General features: G+C 54.3%; 1 protein-coding gene across 4 annotated transcripts in view; it reads right to left on the reverse strand.

Annotated features, from left to right (window-relative positions):
- ARHGAP23 (Rho GTPase activating protein 23) overlaps positions 1-20,840 on the reverse strand; it is an 81,308-nt gene that overhangs the window by 49,394 nt on the left and 11,074 nt on the right. The window contains exon 1 of one of the 4 annotated variants that reach the window (XM_044939035.2): positions 1,287-1,440. The exons of the other annotated variants lie outside the window; for them this stretch is intronic. The gene's annotated coding sequence lies outside the window, so the exon portion shown is untranslated. Of the gene's footprint in view, positions 1-1,286; positions 1,441-20,840 lie in introns of those variants that run through there. 4 annotated transcript variants of the gene reach the window in all.

The raw sequence follows: 20,840 nt of genomic DNA on the forward strand, positions 1-20,840 counted from the left end.
CCCTCCCCCAGCACACATCCTGCCTGGAGCTGCCAGCTGCCTGGGGGTGCCACTCCCTGGGGAGGAGGGGCCAGTAATCAAGGGCAGTGGGCATGCCTCTCTCTCGGGTCCTCTCCTCACCCAGGCACCACTGGCGCTCCCTCGCTTATCTCTGCCTCTCTCTTTCCTCTTTTCCTTCCTTCCAAGGCCCCTTCCCCCATCCCTGCCAACTAGGCGCCTGAGAATGTCATTGTGGTAATCCCCCTGCCACAGTAACCACAGCCCTGCCTGAAGAGGAGCTGCTGCAGCCCCCATTAATGACCAGATTTGGCAGCCTGTGGGAAGTTCTTCCTTAGGTTTAACCTCAGTCCTTCATGCTATTACACATGCATGTTCCCTCTGCTTTCCTCCCATCTGGGACAGCACTGAGTCTTGCTCTCATCTTGATGGGGAGGGAGGTGACAGATGAGGAAACAGAGAAGGGACCAGCAGTGGAAAGTCATTAGACTGGGAAGAGGTACAGCTCACACACACATCCCCAATTGTGCTATCTGAGGTAGGTACAGAGACAAGAGGAAGGAGAGCAGGCTCAGGAGACACAGGGACATCACCAAGTAATGCCCCCTAGCCCAGATCCACTTCCAAACGCTCCCACCCTCAGGTCAGGAGAGACATCCAGAAATTCCCACTGATGGTGGGAGAAGGGCAGGTGGTCCCAGGGTCACAAATAAGACAGAACTGGACATGTGATGGGCTGGCAACACCAGGAGCTAGAACCCAGGAGTCTGGCTCCTCCCCTCCCCCAGGAGCATAAAGAGGTCATTGCGGGGAGCACAGCGTTCACGCTGGGCATGGTGCCCACTGTGACTCACACCCTGCCAGCCTGGTCGATCTCGGACCTCAGAAACACTGTCCCCACCCCCACCCCCCCCCCCACCCCAGCCATGTCAGTTCTCACCCTGAGGTCACTCATTACCTCCTTGGCCTGCTTGAAAACCTTGTGTGTCTCTGTGCCCAGGTCCCCTCCCAGGGAGAGGGCAGAGTTCTGACTCAGGGTCACTGTCAGCCCAAACTCTCCAGGATTCCATGCCCTGGCATCTCTTCAAACAACCCCGGTCCCTTCCATCTTTCTCCCACCTGTAAACCAAGAGGCTTGAGCCCGCTGCAGGCCACCACCACACTGGGGGTTGTCATCCAGCACCCCCAGAAAAGGTCTCAGCCACCACTCTGCCGCCCTCACCCGCCTTCCAGGGCATGGGTCCCGGAAGCCTGGGCTCCTCGGCCCCGCTGGCCCCCGCGGCGCTCACCCTGGCCGGACGCGCCCCCGGCGCGCGGCGGTCGCTGTGGCTGAGGCAGGGCAGCCAGAGGCAGCGCGGCTCCGGGGCGCTGCAGTCCACACCGACGGCGCGCTCCCAGCGCCAGCCCCCGGCCCCCGCGCGCTCCACGCGCCACACCGCGCTGCCCACGAGAGCCGCGGCTGGCGGGGGCCCCCGGGGTCGGCCGCCGCCCCGGCCCCAGCGCGCCGCGGGCCCGTCTTCCGGAGCCCGGCGCGCCGCGCGGGGGCCGGTGGCCGCTCCTCGGCGCCCGGCGGGCGGCGTCCTCGGTCCCCTCGGCGGCGGCGGGCGGGCCCCCGGGGTCCCCGCCCGCCCCCCAGAGCCGCGGGCCCGGGGCCCTGGGGCCCCGAGGGGACGGACGGCCCGCGCGGACGGCGGCAGGACTGCTGTAGCGGCTCCGCACCTCCCACGCCTCTCCGCCGAGGGCGCCTGAGCCCGGACACGCCGGCGAGTCGCGCAGGGCAGACGCCTCCCCCTCCGGGGCGGCCCCTGTCCGCGGCCGCCCCATCCCACACCCACCCACACACACACACACACACACCCACACAGGAGAGGCCCTGCGCAGTGCCCCCGCAGTCACACACTGCACACCCCGTGCAGGCGCGCGCGCATGCATATACACACACACACTCACGCACACACCCCACTCACAGGAAAACTCTCCGTACCCGCCCGCACACGCTATACTCCCAGTCCAAAGCTCACGCATCTTGCTGCACCCCAGAGAAATACATACTCGCATGGGAACACATGTAAACACACACCCAACCCACCTCATCACACACACATCTAGGCACCCCACACCCTCCTCCCACAGGCACACTCATTCTCCCTATGTCCACATGCCCCACAGAGACACACACACAAGCACACTACACCCCTCATACACATGGTGTGCATGGACACCCTTCTTTATGCACACACGCTTTGGACACCCCCCAAGGATATAATGGCCCCCACCTCCCACTGAGACACATTTGCAAGCATATCCACTGTGCCCTTAAAAGCACGCCAGGCCCCCTCCTACCCACCCATACCTACCCACACTCACACACCCCACAGGGAGACCCACAAAACCCACAAAGGCACACGCCTATAGGACTTGTACACACTACTCAGCACAGCCACTCAATGCATTGCTGCTGTGCCCCCTCAGGTCTCTCTCTCTCTCTCTCTCTCTCACACACACTCACACTCACACGCACTGCCCTGCACAGGGAGCAGCTCATACCACCCCGTTTCACGTCATGTTGTACACTTCCCACCACCAGCCATGGGAACGCGTAGCCGCCCCTCTTCCCTAGGGCCCCCTGCCCATTAGCTCGACCCAGAGGGGACACCAAAGCTGACAGTGGGCTCCAAGCTGGCCCCCACTTCACCCCCAGCACGCGAGTCAGACAGGAAGCCAGAGTCACGGCAGACCCTGTCCTCCGCCCCTTCCTGCTCCCTCTCTTCCCAGGCCCCTTCCCGGGTGGGGCTGGCAGAGGCCTTGGCTAGTAGGTGTCACCACGACCATTTCTATGCACTTGACTATTCAGTGTGGTCTTGCCCCACACAGCGCTCACTGGGGCCTGGGGCCACTGCCCTGGCCCAGTTTTCAGAGAAGGAACCAACAGAAACCCAAGAGCACCCAGTCTGTGAGGGTGGCACTGGGACTCCAAGTCCAGAGCCCCTTCTTTCCAACCTTGATCTCACCCCAAAACTCTAGCCAACACCAGGGAAGGAAGGCTGAGGGCAGCAGGGAACAGACCAGCCAAACTCCGCTTTCAGATCTAGGAGTCAGGGAGGAAGAGGCATAGGGTTGGGCCCTTGCAGGGGAAGCCACCAGAAGGGAGAACCAGGCAGAAGAGCCAGCATCCCTTCCCTCCCTCATCCCCATCACCCGCTGTCCCGGGAAAGGACAGGCCAGGATGGAGAATCACCTGGGAGGCAGAGGAGAGAGACAGAGGGGCACAGGGAGGAGGCAAAACCAAGGGGCAGAGGGAGGAGAAATAAAGGCCCTCGAGGGTGGGCAGGAGCGAGGGAGGAGGCGGAAGGGTGAGGGTGAGGCGTGTGGGGCCGGGAGCGGTTTTGTTCTCCTGTTTCCTGTTTGCTGCTAGCTGGGCCCCCAGTGCAGGAGCCAGACCCCCACCCGTTCCCTGGCGGAAGCCAGACAGGAAGAGGGAGGCTGCCATCAGCGCTGAGTCAGGAGGGCTTGGGGCAGAGCTGGAAAGGACCATCCATGGTCTAGGGGAGCAGGACTCCTGGCACCTCCATCAGCAAGCTCCCCATCATTAGAAAAGCAAGGCTTCTGGGTCAGGACCACTCGTGCCTTTGTCTTGCCCTCCAAAAGCCAGGGCCTCAGACCACCTGGACTGCCCAGATGTCCTCGGACTCTGCCACCCCAGATGAAGGGCTATGACCATAGGGACGTCCTGACTCAAAGCCTGACCTGCTTTCCCAGAAGGCAGCCAGTTAGTCCCTCCAGCTGCCTGATTGCCTTTCCTCTTGCTGCAAGTCTGGTCCCTGGTTCTGAGAAAATGGGCTCACTCTCCCCTCTCGTACCCCATGGAGTCTCTCATGGCCAACAGGTGCTGACGTGTCCGTGTGTCCAGATCAAGAGCCCACCTCCTTCCCTCGAAACGGGTGAGGGTTCTGAGAGCTGTGGGCAGAGGCGAGGTGGACAAGCAGCACCAGGTTTGTGTTCCGGGCTGCAGAGACCTGGGAAACACAGGCCATCTGTGACACCCGTCTCCTGGCAGGGGCAACAAGGCCCCCAAAAGCAGATAGCAGCCTCCTCCAACACAAACCGACACCTTCCCCACCCCACCCTCTCCACCCAGCTGCCTCGGTAGGGATGTCAGGTGCTGGGTACACACGGTAGGGCCTAGAAACCTATACACAGCTTGAATAAATGATCCTCCAGGCCTGGGGAGCTTCTCAGCCACCTCCCCCATTTCCTTTGGGAAAGGAATGTGGGGTGGGCCCCAGAGTGCAGTCAGGGAGGGGGCCAAGGGCTGGGAAATACCAGGCGTAGCTGAGATTCTATTCCAAGCCTTCCTGCCTGGTGTGAGTCCTCCCCTACACCCTCCCGGCTTCCTCCCCCCAAATCAGGAATTACCCCGCTGAGCAGTCTCTCCCATCATCCTCTAGTTTGACCAGCTTGCAAAATCCATTCAACCTTATCTTCCTGAAGGTCCCTGGGGAAGGCTTGGGGACTACACTCCCAAAGGGAGGGCATCCAGTCTTCCTCTCTCCAGATGAGATCATCCTTTACTGTTTGAAAGCACTTTCACTTTATCTCATTTGATCCTTACCCTAAGAACTGGATATGTGAAATTGTTTTTACACCCATTTTTCAGATGTAGGAACTGAGGCTCAAAGAGGACAAATAACTAATTCAAGGCTGACTTTTATTTTTAAGCTGGGACCATCCTGGGATTCTAACTGACTCAAATCTCTTTCCATTATCCCCTTATTTATCTATTCAGGAACTTGAGTGCCTGCTGAGGGCCAGGTGCTATGCTGGGGGCTGGGACACCTTAGAACAAGAAGACAAATGCAGACCTCACCCTCAGGGCACTTACAGTGCTATCCTAGCTCCTGAAATCAGGGGGCTCCAGTTCTAGATTCAGGCCCAAGCCAGCTGCCTTCACCCCCACCAACAGAGACCCCCCTCCCCCCCAACACACACACCAAAGGAGGCCCTGTGTCAGGGATTCAAGGCTTCTCTCTGGAAGGGGACAGCTTGTTTGAGGGTGGCGTTCGGGGCCTCCCAGGTTAGCCTTTGAACCAGAGGGTGGACAGGGCTGGTGGAGGGGAAGGTTGCAGGGGCCAGTCTGACAACCGGGAGCTGGGGAGAGGAGAGTTCCTGGGGCCCAAGGGTCAGGTGAGAGGAGAAGGAGGGAACGGATACTGCTGAAAGGCATGTGGTTCAGGAAGTGAGAGACAGGGGTCTCTGGGTCAATTCGCCTGCTTTTTCTTCCTCTGGCTTGCTTAGTGCCTCCTCCCAGAACATAGGCTCCAAACCCTGAGACATGCAATGCAACCACCCCAAGAGAATCATGTGGAATTTCCAAAGGTCTGACTGGTTCCATACGCCCGCTGCACACGACCAAACTGGGACCCACTGACACAGGCTGGGACCTGGAACCCTTTGCTGCAGTGCTTGCCCCTGGACAAAACTCTCCTCCAGCAACAAAATGCAAAGAAACTATACGGGACTAAAAATAACTGTACACTTTCACAGTTGGGGCAAAATTATGGACTAAACATACAAAGAGACCAAAAAAACCCAATTGCCACTTTTGAAGAGCCCAGAAGAAAAGCAGGAGTTGGGGAGAAAAAGAAGGGTATTGAGAATGCCCTCTATACTCAACACCACCAGAGGGGTGGGCAAAATACCTAAGACACCCCTCCAGCCTGACTCTTGGACACACCCCACCCCTCCCATCAAATAAGGAACAAGCCTGCCCCTTCCTCAGGTAGCAGCAAGCAAGGGGATTTGTTTGTTCTCTCTAGACCCTGCTGCAGCAGGGGCCCTAATAAGGCCTTGCCTGAATTTCTTGTCTGGCTTCTAGTCAATTTTTATTGATTGGGGAAGGCCAAGAACCCTGGTCGGTATCACCATAACCACCCCACAACCTCACATACAGACAGAGCAAATCCTCTGCCAGCCGGTCCATCCCAGGCATGCTGGCAATGTGATACCAAGGCATGCTCGCCCGCCCACGCCTGGGCCTCTGACCCCTGCCCCAGTCTCCTCGCTCAAGGGCGGTTGCCCCCTCCCTCCTCCGCCACCCTTCTGCCCCACTCGGATGCCTGCTTCTCAGCACCGCTTGTGTGCAGCCTGACGTGCCCCAACAGGCGAAGCTGACAAGCCGGCCAGGCAGGCCCGGGTCTCCCCAACATTCTTCAATGTGCAGATAAGCCCGCGTCACTGGGAACCTGAGGACCCCATACTCGGTCTAGCCTGCAGGCAGTTGGGGAGGTGGCTCAGAGGGTCTCTCCCTATCCAGGGTCAGTCTTGCCCTGAGTGGGGGTGTGGTGACACTCCTCTCCCACTCTGAAACTGGGCCCCAGGAAGGCTGGGGGAGGGGAAGGTGAGAGAAAAGGGAGGAGGAAGCACTGTGATGCCAGAAATCCAGGAGGGCCCGACAGTCTCAAGAGCACCCTCAAGGAGCACCGAATCCCCCGAGTTCTTCCAGTGGCAGTATGGCTCGGGCTTAGCGCGTGGACTCCAGGGCCCTCTGGAATCCAGAACTTCTGGGTCTGGGTCCTGTCTCTACTACTTCCTGGCTGTGAGACCTTGGGCAAATTACTTAACCTCTTTGAGCCTCAGCTCCTCACCAATAAAAAGAGAATGACACTTAAGTTCCACCTCATAGGTTGTTGGGAAAATTAAGTCAATTAAACGAAGTCCTGAGTAGGAATTCAATAAATGCAAGCTTTTGTTTGTTGCTTTTTCTTTTAAAAGGTCTTTTTATTGAGGTATAACTGACGTGTAACATTATATTAGTTTCAGGTATACAGCATGATCGGATGGCTATTCACATACTGGATATTCACATATATTTTGAAGTGATCACTACAAGTCTAATTAAACATGTTACCACACTTTGCAGATTTTTTTTTCCTGTGATGAGAACTTTTCAGATCTACTCTCTTAGCAACTTTCAAGCATGTAATACTCTATCATTAACTATGGTCACCATGCTATACATGACATCCCCAGAACTTTACTTTTTGACTCCTTCCACCCATTTCACCCACCCCCCACTTGTGGCAACCACCAGCCTGTGAACCTGGTTTGGTTTTTTTTTTTTTTGGTTTGTTTGGGGGGTTTTCTTTTTAGATTCCACATATAAGTGAAATCATACTTACAGTATCTGTCTTTCTCTGATTTATTTCACTTGCCCTCAAGGTCAGTGCAAGATGTTTTCAGCATCTTTTGGATATTTACACTCTCACACACCCAACCACACTCACATTCAGACATACAAACAGCTCGGCCCCACGTACACAAAGGCACAGTGACACGTACAGACCCAGGTGAACCTATTCACACGGGCATCACCATCATCTCCACTGCCAGCCCCCTACGTGCCCCACCGCCCCCTAATCAGCAGGGAGGACTCATCAGGAGCCCCCCCACTTTTGTAGCAGAACTTCCTCAGGCCCTGAGCCTTGTCTGTAGGCCCTTTGGGAATGAGGAAGGGGCGGCCAACACGAGACCCCAGGACAGAGCCTGCTCCCAGCAGACAAGGAGCATGGCGAAGGTGCCAGGCTGGCAGGGCCTCCTCCCAGCAGGAGAGCCAGTGCCCTCCTCAGGGACACCAGAGGGAGGGGTCTTTCCTCATGGTGGGAAATGAGCACTTCCAGAGCAGGGTGAGTCTGGAGCCAGCCACAAAGTAAACAGCGGGGCCATTGCCCAGGCAACCGTGGCCCCGGCGTGGGCCAGGGCGCACCACAGGCCCTCTCAACCCCTGATTTACTCCACTCAGCAGCCCCTCGACTGTCTCAAGGCATGCCCTTTCGGTGGCCATTCTGATCTCTGGGCCTGTCTGGGGACTCGTCAGAAGAAGAAGCCGTGCTTTCTCCATCAGATGGGGCTCTTTGAGAGCAGGCTTGTTGTTGTTCGGCCCCATGTTAGTCCAGAGTCTCTTCCCAGCAGTCAAGGCCTGTGTCCTTCCCTCAGAGAGTGCTCCAGGGCCTGGCCTGAGTCTCTCCCACTAGACTGAGAGTTTCCTAAGGATCATAGCTACTACATTTTCAGAAATGTATTTGTACGGCTAAAGTGCTTTGTCTGTAGTAGACTCTCAAAAGCTATTTGCCAATGGTGAGAATGTGGACAAATTCGAACTCTTGTGCTTTGCTGGTGGGAATGCAAACTGGTTTATTTGCATTTGCAGAGACCGGACATGTGGACATAGAAGGTGAAGGAGAGGAGGGGATGAACTGAGAGAGTGGCGTTGACACTACCATGTGTAAAACAGATGGCTAGCAGGGAGCTGCTGTAAAACACAGAGCGCCCAGTCCCACTGCTCCGTGATGACCAGGCAGTGGGGTGCGGGCGGTGGGAGGGAGGCGCCAGAGGAAAGGGATATGTGTATACTTATGCCTGATTTCTCCTATTGTTCACCAAAAATCAACACAACATTGTAAAACAATTATATTCCAATTTTTAAAATTGTAGAAAACAATATGGTGGTTATGGAAAAAATTAAACACAGAATCACGATATGACCCAACAATTCCACATCTGGCCATGTACCCAAAAGAAGTGAAAGCAGGGACTCTAACAGATGTACAATGATGTTCATAGCACCATATTTCATAAAGGTTCCCTTTATGGAAAGGTAGAAACAACCCATTACAGATGAATTGGATAAACAAAATGTGATATATATATATATATATATATATATATATATATACACACACACACACAATGGAATTGTATTGTCTTAAATTCTGACATATGCCACAACATGGACGATCTGTGAAGACATTGTGAATTGAAAGTGAAAGTCACTCAATCGTGTCTGTGACCCCATGGATTGTAGTCCACCAGGCTCCTCTGTCAATGGAATTCTCCAGGCAAGAATACTGGAGTGGGTTGCCACTTCCTTCTCCAGGGGGTCTTCCCGTACCAGGGATGGAACCGGGGTCTCCTGCATTGTAGGCAGATTCTTTACCATCTGAGCTACAATGACCCGTGAAGACATTATGTCCGTGAAGACATTATGCTACGTGAAATAAGCCAGATCAAAAAGACAAGTACTGGGGCTTCCCTGGTGGTCCAGTGGTTAGGGCACCACACTTTCACTGCAGGGGGCAGGGTTTGATCCCTGCTCTGGGAACTAAGATCCCACATGCCACGTGGTATAGTCAAAAAGCAAAAAAAAAAAAAAAAAAAAAGAGAGAGAGAGAGACAACACTGCTTTAAAAAGGAAAGATAAATGTTGTATGATTCTGCTTATATGAGACACCTAGATTCACAGAGATAGGACATAGAATGGGGGCTACCAAGGGCTGGGGGAAAGGGGAATGTAAGTTACCCTTTAGTGGGTACAGAGTCTCAGTTTGGGAAGATGAAAAGGTTCTGGAGGTTTGTGGTGGTGACCACTTCACAACGATGTGGATGGACTTAATGCCACTGAACCGCACACTTAAAAATGATGAATTTTGAGCTGCCTATATTTCAGCACACACCAAGAAAATGGCAAAGTCAGAATTCAAATTAAAAAAATATATATTACTGAAAGAAAATAGAACAAATGAACGGGTCCTCCAATGGGGCCCAGGAGCAGGCCCTGCCCACAGTGGATGCCCAGGACAGCTGGGCACCTCCTTCGGGGAGAACCTTTCCCTCCCACCCCTTTCCACTGTGTCCTCTCAGAACCTCCATTGTCATCTCTGGGGCCCTAGTAGTCCCCATGCAGGGGGAGTTCTCAGGCCCAGGGAGTCTGAACCTCGCACACAGTTGATCCTTGGCATTGATGAGGACCTACCATATATCAGGCTTCACTGGTGGCTCAGACGGTAAAGAATCTACCTGCAAAGAATCAACCCAGGGAGCCAGGTTCGATCCGTGGGCTGGGAAGATCCGTTGGAGAAGGAAATCGCAACCCACTCCAGTATTCTTGCCTAGAGAATTCCATGGACCGAGGAGCCTGGTGGGCTATAGTCCATAGCGTCGCAAAGAGTCGTACAGGACTAAGCGACTAACACTTTCACTTACCATCTATCAGAGGCCAGACAGACGGATGCAGTGTCTTGAAATGCCACATTCCAAGGTGCCAGGACCTTGGAAGAGCTTTTCTAGCAATGTCAGGCTGAGTATGGGGCTCCATATCCCCTGAGGTCCGACCCTGCCCTCAACACACACGTCTTTCCCAAGCCTATGTACATATGTTTACATACCACTTGTAACATGTACACACACACCAGGGTGTGCACAAAGAGGCAGATCCCTGTTCTCCCATGCTCTCTCAGGCACACCCTCCATGAAAACCACGCCCGCACGCTGAAGGATGCAGCCTTGGCAGAGACACGGGCAGGTCCCACATGCGGCAGAGCCCCCTGCTGGCCCAGGTCTGGCACACTTATCTCCTTCACAGCCCAGAGTGGGCAGGGTGCCCTCATTCCCTCCACTCCCCTTCCCTGCTGCATTGTCCAGGCCCCTAACCAGGCCCCAGGGTCAGACTCCCCGCCTGTTACAGAGGACCAGAAGGACAGAGCAACTGTGGACCCTTAGGAAGGGTCTCACTTTGGTTGATCAAGGAGGCCTAGAGAGAGGCCAGAGCCCTTTCTCAGACTAGATTGTGTTAGGGGCAGCCATTCCTGAAGGCCAGAAGATGCCTGCAATGACTCTTCCCCAAAGTCATCATATTCGTTCTTTGACTCCACACTGAAAAGCTCATTTCAGAGGAGACTGGGGGAGAACCCTGGGCGTGGCTCTTCCTGTGGTCCCCTACACCTCTCTCCAGAAGTTCTTCCTGTTGTCTGACCACTTGGGCAGAGACAACAGGTGCATCCACTGGTTTCTTTCAGGGGAGCGTTCAGTCCAAGTCAAGCTGAGACCACATCCCCTCCCAGGGCAGGTCTCAGCAGATTCTGAAAGTCTACCCAAAGGCACATGGGGCTCCCTACAGGGAGAGGTTCTCAGCTCCACCCCTGAAACCACCCACCCCCTCAGCCCAGGCCCTGCTCAACCTGCCCAGGTCATCCTACGCCCAGCACACAGGCAGCGCCCAGCGCACAGGCAGTGTAAGAGCTGAACCTCTCCCTAATCCAGCCCATGTTGGCCCGAGGCAACTGGAAGGGTGGAGGGGACGGTGGCTCTGCAGGGACAAACAACCTCCCCTGGCTTCTGCCAAGGAGGGAGCCGGGATGGTTTCTGGGATGGGCTCTGTGGTCTGAAGAGGACAGACGGCGGCATTGCTTTCTGCCCCAGATCCTCCCCCTCACCGGGTGCCGGGCTCTGCATTTGGGGACACTGTGACAGCCGCAGCAGTAATTAATATTTGTTGAGCCCTTACTATAAGCCAGGCACGCGTCACATGCATTACCTCATTTAACAGCAGAGCAGCTTCTTAGGATAAGCGAGACACACACCCACACACCATCTTGGCCTCTTGGGCCCCCCACCCAGTCTGGTGCTGAACTAAATCATAGGGCACCTAAGGGCACGGGACAGAAGGCTGGTGAGAAGGAGACTTCTGGCCCAGCCTTGAGAAAGCTGACCTGGAGAAAGGGTCACACTTGCCAACGGTTTTGACTCTAGTCCTTTTCTGGCTGTGTCCTTGATTTCACACAGGTTTTCTTATTTCTTCAGTTATAAAACAAAGGTAGGTATAGCAGTCTGACAAAGTTGCTGGGAAAGCATCCTGGGAACCGATAAGTGGGAGGGGTTATAGCCCTGGCCCTACATCCCACCATCCGAGAGTGGACTCTGTTTCCCAAATGTTTCCTGAGTCCACCCACTTCACCATGTCTACCACTCTACTCAAGTCTCTGTCACTCCTCTGGCCCCTGACAGTCCAGATGCATTGTTTTAATATGAGGACCACCAGGCCCTGTGCAATGAGCCTCTGGGTTCCATGCCCACCACACCCCCTTCCTCTGTGCTCGGGTTACCCTGGCCTCCTTCCAGTTCCTTTGAAGACTAGGCACCCTTCCAGCCTCAGGCCCTTTGCACATGCTGTTTCTGGAATGCTGTTCCCTTTCCCCCAGCTCCCTCCCTGCCTCATCAACCCACACCCTAATTAGTTCCAACCCACTCTGCAGTTCTCAGCAAAAGAGTCACTCCCCAGAGACACCACCTCTGGCCCCCAGACCAGGTCAGATCTCACAGTGCTCTCGAGATGGTGTCTATATATTTATGAGGTTCTTTTGACCAACATCTCCCCCGGGGGCTGCAGGTTCTGGAAGGTTCTGGGACCGTGTCAGCTCCTGGCCTAGTATGGATGCTCAGCACACTTGTTTCTGAATATTCAGGAATGAGTGAGCTTCTCCTCAGAGAGGGTGGATGGTTGGCAAATCCCCATTCCCAGGAAAGGTCTGTCTGGGGCAGAGGCTGCTTCAGATCTTTGTCCATCTTCTTGTACTCCCCCGCCCCACCCCACCAACTCCTTCCTCAGTAGGAACCAGATCCAGAAAGTGGGGGTGCTGGAAAAAGAGAGTCAGGGGTGGGGGGAAAAGGGAAGCTGCTTCATCTCTTTTGCAGGGTTCACTGTCCCCTTACCCCAGCTGGCCAAGCCCTTGTCCACTCAGCGCTGGCCCACCACACCCACAGCTCTTGCTCCCTGGAATTTAACATTTGTCTTTCCCTCCCCCACCTTCCTTTAACTTCTCCCTTACCCTCCAGGTCTCAGCTTGACTGTTTCTGAAAAGCTTCCCGGACTGCAAGCTAAGGGACTTGCCAGGGAGCCACGGCTAGCAGCAGCACAGATTCAAGCCCAGGTCTGTCTACCGGCAGAGTCCAGGCTCTCAGCCACCTCATCACACGCCTCATTACTACGTTTCTCCCTTGAGGCCCGGCTGAGAGACACGCCCCCCTCCAGGCCTCAGTTTCCTCCCGAGGGTTCGGCTTCAGGAAAACCCCCAGACTTCAGGAAAACAGGCAGATAGAAAGTGGCGGAGGAGACACAGGGAGAAGTTCGAGGGGAGGAAAAAGTGGAGGGAAGGAGGAGCGCAGAGGGTGGCAACCTCGGACCAGCCAGACGTGAGTAACGCCAAGTATGCGAACTACGCCAGCCCCTGAGCTATGAATAGGGCGGTCAGGCTGGCCGCCCAGGACGGCCCTTCACTCCCGCAGCCCCCGAGCCCAGCCCTGCACCAGGTCCCGAAATGGGGAGGAGGCCAAGGAGTCACGCTTGGGGGCGGAGACTGAATGGCAGGATCCAAGAGGTGTGGTCATGCAGATGAAATGCAAATAGAGAGCAGCTGGCTTATCTGATTGGTGAGTCTCTGCCCTTCCGGAAGCGTGCTCCGAATGGGCTCTAGCGTCGCTCTGGGCTCCCGCTCACACTTGTGGCGGTCGCGGTTCCCCAGCGGTCCTGCCGGTCACCCCTTGGATGAGTCGCAGTGATATGTGCAACCTCTCACCTTACCTCTGTCGAGGCCCTGGTAAGGCTCTGCGGTTGAGACACCATTCCCTGCCCACCTCAGGGCCAGGTCAGCCTCTCCTTCTTGGAGCTCATATGTCTGACAGCTGGGCTTTTGGAAAATTACAGCAGCCCATCCCTGCCTCCCCTTTTCTCATCAATGACCAAAGTGGAGAGCACACTGGACCAGGAACAGGAGACTCAGTCCCCAGCCCAATGCAACCCCTTGTGTGCCCCCAAAAGATTCAGTCAACCTCAGAGCCTGGCTCCTCTTTCTTTCATTCTGGCATGATTGACTAGATGTCCCCAAGGGCTAGGAGTCCAAGAGACCTAAGATCAGGTCCCAGCTGTGTGACCCCAGTCAAGTCTCTTCCCTCTCCAAGCCTCAGCTGTGAATGAGGTCCCTGAGAGGGCTCAGTGTGGAGTGCCTGGCACATAGGAGTTTGTTTTTTTTTTTATAAATCTTAGTTCAGTAGTTCACAAAGGATTTTTTTTTTAAGTTAATAAAACAGTTCCTGATTTTATGAAGAGACAGACATGAGAGAAAATTTAAAGGCTGCAGAGCATAGTGTTTAAACATTCCTAAACAAGATTCAGAAGAATCTGGCTTTGAACCCCAACCCGTTTCTTGGTCACACTTCCTAGCTGTGTGTCCTAGTTACTAACAAGTTACTAACCTCTCTGAGCTTCTGTTTCTGCATTTATAAAATAGAGATACTGTATTCCCCATAAGGCTGTTGTACACATTAAAGAGATAATGTGTATAAAGTGCTCAGTACAGCAGTGCCTGACACTGAAATGTTCAATAAATGTTAGTTGCAACCAATACTCCTAATGTTATTATTATATGGTTTTCACAAGGCATTGTGAAGTACTATGGTAACTTTCAGTTCATCAGTCAACAATATTCATTCAATTTCACTAGGTCTAGAAGCTGGAGATAGAGTAGTGAACAAGACAAAGCCCCTACCCTCGTGGGGCTTAGAGTCTAGTGCCCAGAGGAGGAAATCCCCTTATATTTGAGGAATTGGTGGCTGATACATATGTGTGTGTGTGTGTCTGTGTGTGGCAGATTTACAGAGAAGGATATTAGAACTGGACATTGAGGATAAACAGGAGTTTGAAATGGAGAAGGCAAGGCAGTTCTATCAGACAAGGGGAAGAGATGGTATGGCATGTTTCTGGGAAGGGGAAGAGGGTGACACATTCTGCTCCCATCCTGTCCCCTCCATCTCCAATTCCACATTCAGCCCTCATCAACTCTCACCTGGCCTGCTTCCTCCATTTCCTGACACCTTTCCATGGCTCCACAGTATTGATGGGAGCAAGTCAAGTTCCATAATATGGCATGAAGGATCCGCCATGAGATGGAGAAGAGGGCCAGAATCTGGCCCTCATTGGCCTTGACAGTCTCAATCTCTCTTTCTTCTCAATCTTGCACTCACTGGCCCCATTAGAGGCCAGGCTGTTTGATACCTCCTTGCCTTTGCTCATGCTGGGTCCTTCTGGCTAGAACGCCCTTCTCTCCCTTCTTCACTATCCCACTTGTCCCAGCAGGCATCTTTCAAGCCTTGGCAAGCCTCACCTCCTTGGGGAAGCTTTCTTCCCTTCAGAGCTGGAGCATCTTTAGCGGGGCAGGGACTCAGCCCACGTTTATTGATGGAGCCCTGGGGTCCTCCATACCACTCATGAACAATCCCAGACACAGAAGGAAACCCTGTGCATGCAGGGTCACAGAGAAGCAAGACATAATCATGCTGCCTGCATCCACCACCTTTCCTTCATTATGCCAGCCCCTACCTGGACTTCAAGGCTCAGCTGGGGGCAAGGAGAAGTGGCCACCTTTCCAGGATGGGGACTGTGCTCCCAGGCTCTTTCTTGTCTGGGCACGTAGCCATGACACACGATAGCCTTAGTTAGAATTCAGAAAGACCCAGATTTAAATTTGGATGCTGGATGACCTTTGGTGGAGTAATTTAGCCTCTCAGGGTCTTGGTTCTTTTTATTTGTAAATGTACAACCACTTCATGACAGTCCTTGAAAATTGATCAGAAGAGGTTTCACCAAAGAATTCTCAACAATAGATTTGGAAAGAGGAGATGAGAGAAAGGAGATTAATCATATCACCAACTGGTTTTTAACCAGTCCCTACAGAAATTCTACCCAGTGGCACAGTTTCCATCTTTCAACTCCCATCATCACTTTTGTGACCACATTTACACTGAAATGATGTCGTGGTGAAGACACCATTTGTATCTTCTGTAGGTCTGTCTCTTGGGTTAGATCTGGCCAGTTTTCATGGTAATATTTTTTGGGGGTGGCAAGGGGTGTCTGCACTGGTGGATAGTATATGTGCACATCTCAGAACCCCTTACAAAACCTTAGTGGAGCTTTTGGCTGGTGGGGAAGCAGACAAGGAACCTCTTGAGGGCAGGGCTGTTTCATATTCATCCACAGAGAGAGCCTGGAACACAAACAGTGCACAGGAAACGGCCACCAAATGAACAAAGTCCGGTCTGGTCTGCATTAAGACCTCGCCACTGCCTGATTTTCCCAGGCACTGAGCCTCCAGTTCTTGGCGTCAGGTCCTTCTCCTGCCCCAGGCTGAAATTAGGGAGAGGGACACTCTCATGCAAGCCAGGCCTGGGAATGTCCTCAGCACCCTGGGCCACACCCAGTCTCAGAGAATGCTTTCCCTAGCACTGTGGGGATCTAAGCACCTGGAAACCACTGGAGGAGGAAAAGGTCCCAGTGGGACAGGGAGGGGACCCGTTTTTCTTCCCACCAGCAATCCTGGCTTTGCTGTGTGACCCCCATTGCCTGACTCCCACTCTCCCCTCTTGGAGACATGCCATCCCCTCCTGGGCTGTGGGTCCAACCTTAGCTGCCCCCTTATCCCCTAACCCCCACCAGGTGCTGCAGGGCAGAGGGGGGCACCAGGTGCTGCAGAAGCAGCCAAGGGCTTCATTAGAGCTAATGAGGGCTCAGCCCTTCAGATGCCAGTGCAAGATACAGGAAAGTACCAGAACCACCCGCAGCCCCTCCATCATGGCCTGGTGCTCAGCTCCCTCCTCCCCTTCTCTTGGGGAGGAACCAGGGGCCACACCCTCGGAAGAGGAAAGGGAGATTTAGAAGTGTCTTCCCAAGTACAGAGAGTGCCGTGGTGCCAGGGGAAGATGGGGATGAGGGGCCTGAACCAGAAAAGAGCCTCAAGGTGGGGGAGGGGTCTCACCTGGGCTCCGAAGGCTCCACGGTCCACAGCTCAGTCCAAAACAACCCACCAACAGACACTCGCCCCTTCCTGTCCTCCCTTTCATGGAACATAGTGGTCAGAGCTGGGGAGACCATGGGCTCTTGTCCACTCCTCTTGGGTCAGAACTGAGCAGCCTGAACCTGCTTCTCACCTGGCATCCAGCCTTCCTCTTCCTCCCACTTTTGGCTGCCCCTTCCCCTCTGCTTCTAGCCCCTCGGCCTTGGACTTTCTCTAGGCCCAGAGGTGGGGGCAGCCTCTAATATCCATTCTGTTTCAGAGAATGCTGGAAACTGCGGTGGCGGGTAGAGGTCTGCCCTGCAGCCTCCCCTTCCAGCCTTTCGGGGGCTCTCAGACACAGCCTCTAAGTCCTGCATCTACACCCAATTCTCTCCAAGGAGCTCTCACACACTTTGAGGAAATTAAAAAGGAAGAAGCTGCAGACTTAGGAGCCCACAGTCAGATAGAAATCAAGCTAGGGACTGTTGGAAACCAGGCCAAAATGAACTCTGTCCTCCCCTAATTAACCCCTACTTGGCGGCCAAGACCCTGGAGCGGCTGTCCTTCCACATGGCTCCCACATGTCCCCCCAGTCTGGCCACATTCCTCTGGCCCACACACCTCCCACCAGCCCTCCCACCCGAAGGGCCCTGCGCCGGGTCTGTTTCCATCCTTGGCTGTGGGTCTGTCATCCCCGTGCTCCGCCCCAGTTCTCTCCTCCCAGGGACTCAGGCTGAGCTTTGAAAGGGTCACTTCAAAGAGGACCTGCCTGCAGAGGGCCCAGCCAGACCCAGGGCTGGCTGCTGGGCCAGATTCCCGGTGGCCGGGGACAAAGGCCCCACTGTTTCCCCGACCCCCGGACGCCCCCAAATGCACTGGGCATGAGAAGTCTTTCTTTCCCCAGTTCTGTTCCTTGGAGGCCCCGGCTCTTTGCCACAGGGAGTGGTCCTGATCCCTGGTCCAGCTAAGTCTCGAGGGTGGGGAGGTCAGGGAACTACCCGTTTCCCACCCCCACCATTCACCCAATACCTTTGGGCAGCCAGGATGTGGAAGCAGCTTTGGGCTGACTGCAGAGCCCACGGTCCAGACACCTCACTGCCTCTCAGTCACCAAGCCCTTCCCAAGCCACTTCTCACACCCATCAGAACCATACCCTTCCTCCCAGGCCTCCTCCAGGCAGCCTTTCAGGATTCCCTTTCCTCAGAGGTGCCTCACAGCCCAAACCACAGCAGCCAACCTCTCACTCTTCTCCCCAGTTCCTGACAGCAGGGACCACATCTCACCTGCTCCTCTAATTTCTTACCACACAGCGCTGATCCCAAAGCAGGGTCCTTAGGTTTTTCTGTGTTGACTCCTCACCCAATGCCTGAATTCTCTCTAGTCCAACCTGTGCTTGCTTACCTCCACTGGTGGGGGCCTCATTACCTCCAAGGACAGCTCTTCAGATTACTCCAACCATACAGGATTCTCTTTATTGAGCCCAAAGTGTGTCATTTTCATTTCTATCCACTGATCATTGTTTGTTTAATAACAGCTTCAGCTAATAGTTGCAATTATCAAATGTCATCCACCAGGTAAAGTATTACCTCATTTAATCCTTTCAACAATTTTGAGGGATTATTTCAGGGACAAGAAAAAACAACTAAGTGAGTTGGCCAAGGTCATACAATTACTAAGGGGTAAAGCTGAAATTTGAAGCCCCTCAGGCTGAAGGCAAGGCCAGACACCCAATGTGCCTCCCAGCGCACAGAGGCCACGCCAGACCTGGGGCTCTCGTCTCCCGCGTGGCCTGTCTATATTAGAAGGCAGACCACACTCCCCACACTTCTTTTTTCTTAGTTAGCTCCCACCAGCCTTTGTCAGCAGATGAAGTGTGGCCTGCAGATAGCGACAGTTTGATGCTAATTCAAAGCAGTCCGTGGGGAACAGAGGGAGTCAAAGGGGAAGAAGTCACCTGCCTAGGGGTACACAGGCTGGAGGAGGCTGGAGAAGGTGGCCTTGGGCTTCAGGTTTACAACTCGAGGTGACTGGAAACACAACACCCCTTTCCATGAGAGATGGAGAATTGTAGTTGTGCCAGGCCCTGTCCCAAACCTGCTACTCCGTCCACCCTCCAACTTGAAAGGGAAGGAATCTTCCACCAAGATGGTACACTGGGCTGAACATCTCAGGGCCAGAGAGATGAAAAGGAAACAGCCATCTTTAATCCAACCTGTAGTCTTTTTCCCACCTGCCCGTTGCTCGGCACCACTCCCTTAGAACTCTGGGGGAGGAAAGGAGGGAGCGAGAGCAAGAGAGAAGTCAGAAAGCTGGGGGCCCCCAATGGCCTTGGAGGGCAGGTGTGATAGGGTGTGGGTGAGCTTTATTTTTTTGGCCATGCCACACGACTTGAAGGATCTTAGCTCCTGTCCAGGGTCGGGGGTGCAAGCTCCTAACCACTGGACTGCCTGGTAAGTCCCCAGGGTAGGCTTTCCTTTCCTCTCCAGGTCTGGCTCAGGAAGTCCTGGCACAGAGAATAAGATGATGCATCTCTAGGCTACCTTCCCAAGACTCTAACCCAGTTACTTCCAAAGGATTAGACTACAGGATTCCATGGTTTTTTCCCCACACAGTCGGTCAGTCAGTCAATCAACAAACATTCTCAGAGCTCTGGCTGTGTACCAGGCTCTGTGGACACCAAGATAAACACAGCACCTCTGGGGCTGCTGGAATAAGCATGGTCAACTCCCTAGCTCTGCCACTTACTAGCTGGGTGACCTCAGGAAGCCATATAATTCTTTGTGTCCGTGTCTTCATCCGTCACATGGGATGGGGACAATGCACCCCCGTGGAAGTGGTGGCCGTGATTATTTTTCTTGCCCTCAAATAACTCCAGTCTGGCAGGGAGACTGATGTGTAGACCAAGCATCCCGATGCTGGGCAGAACTGGCACAGAGCACCCTAGAGGTCCAGGGGAGGGGCTGCTCCCCAGCCTGCATTTCACAAACATTTATGGAGGGCTGGCAGCTCTGTGCCAGGCACTGTGCTGGCCACTGGGCACACAGAGATGAACAGGACACATTGTCCACTTTCCCTGCTCCTCCCTGCCCTCCCTTTTCCCTCCCAGTGTCAGAACCCTGCACCAGAATGGGGAACCCAGGACAGAGCTGTGTGGGGAAAGGCACAGGCCGGGAGCCTGGGAGTCAGGACCCCGGGGTTCCCATCCACCACTCTCGGGTTGTCTGGCCTTGGCCACTCTCTGGCCTCAGGCTCCCCACTGCTGGACAAGATGGGCCCTCTGGTCCTGACCCACTGTGACAGGTGACAAGCTCCACCCCGACAGAGATTTCAGCTGGCCCCAGAGTCCATCCCAGCCTGCTGTCCCACTGAGGCAGTGAGGAGGAGACGCCAGCCTGGCACTGACTGGCACTGCCCTGCTGACAAGCTGGCACAATTTCACATGAAAGAGGGGGGCCTGGATCTAAAGGCGGGTGTTTGAAGGGGGTGGAGGGTGCTAGGGGAAAGGCAGAGCCAGCTCCCACAGGCCCTATTCATGGCTCTCTCTGGGGAGGGAGAGAGAGCAGGATAATTAAAACCAGGCTTTGTCCAAACCCCTGACCAAGCCAATATCTCACCTTTGAACCCCTGCAGCCAACAGAGCACAGCCGATGCCCCTTTGGAAGGAAAACACCAATGAACCAAGCCACAGACCAAATGTGGTGGGTTGGCCTGGGGTGGGATGGGGGGCTGGAGGAGCAAATGAGCCGATTCTTCACCTATCAAACACAGATGGACACCTGAGGCTTGGCCATCCTGAGGCATCTTGTCCCCGTTTCTGTCTCAGCTGAAAGACAAGCCACCAAGCTCCAATCCAGCAAGACATTGACCTTGATCTTGGCCTGTATCCAAGACAGACCCAGATTCAGGGTGGGAGTAACAGCAGACAAGTCAGGTCGTGAGACGCAGGGTAGTGGAGTGAGATCATGAACTTGGGCCAGACTGCTGGGTCCCTATCCTGGCCCTGCCACTCACTAGTAATGTGATTTTGGCCACGCTATTGGTTCTCTGTGCCTCAGTGTCTTCAACTGAAAAGTGGGGATAATAAAATAATAGTACCCAAATTACTGTGCTTTTGTGAGGTCTAGAAGAGGTAACATAAATCCTGGCCCAGAGAAATTGCTATCTATGTCTTAGCTATCAGTTCTACTA

This window comes from Bubalus bubalis, chromosome 3 (genome assembly GCF_019923935.1).
Source record: "Bubalus bubalis isolate 160015118507 breed Murrah chromosome 3, NDDB_SH_1, whole genome shotgun sequence".
NCBI classification, from domain to species: Eukaryota; Metazoa; Chordata; class Mammalia; order Artiodactyla; family Bovidae; genus Bubalus; species Bubalus bubalis.